This window comes from Buceros rhinoceros, unplaced genomic scaffold (assembly GCF_000710305.1).
Source record: "Buceros rhinoceros silvestris isolate BGI_N320 unplaced genomic scaffold, ASM71030v1 scaffold11028, whole genome shotgun sequence".
In the NCBI taxonomy this organism is placed as follows: Eukaryota; Metazoa; Chordata; class Aves; order Bucerotiformes; family Bucerotidae; genus Buceros; species Buceros rhinoceros.
Window position 1 is genome coordinate 16977 of NW_010426331.1, and position 602 is coordinate 17578.

Below are 602 nucleotides of genomic sequence, written 5' to 3' on the forward strand. Positions count from 1 at the left end.
CCGTCACCGCGCTGGTCGACGCTGAGTGTCACCACGGCAACGGGAAACAACTGCTCGGAAGGCACGCGGGAGGATCCAAACCTCGCGAGAAGTCGGCGTGTCGCGCCGGTGCGGCGGCTGGCGGCGCCCGTCAGGAGGTCGCTGGGTCCCAGTCGTTGGCGTGGAACTAGGCACCTCGTTGGCCCCTTTGTCGTGGTTTTATTTTATTTCATTTATTTTTTATTTTAAGTCGTTGACCGGAGCGGCGTGTTCAGAATAAATTTGAATCAGCAATTAGTGGGGAAAAAAAACAAACAAAAAAGAGTAAGTGCAGAACAAAGACACATTATAGTGAAGGTGGATTAAAACGCTTCAGGTTTGCTTCCTGTTTTCCAAGAGAACTTCAGAGGCATGGAAAATGAACATCCTCCCAGGCATGCTCTGGGCCCCGTCGGGACTCTGAAGGGCTGGTGGTCGGCCCCCAGCCACGGGCACGGGGAGACGGCCTCGGGCTCTGCGCCCGGGGCCGGTCAGCCTGACCAGGCCTGAGGGGTACAGGCGTTGCAAGCAGGGAACAAAAAGTGATAGTGAAAAAAAAAAAAATCAGAGAAAAGCATGTACGA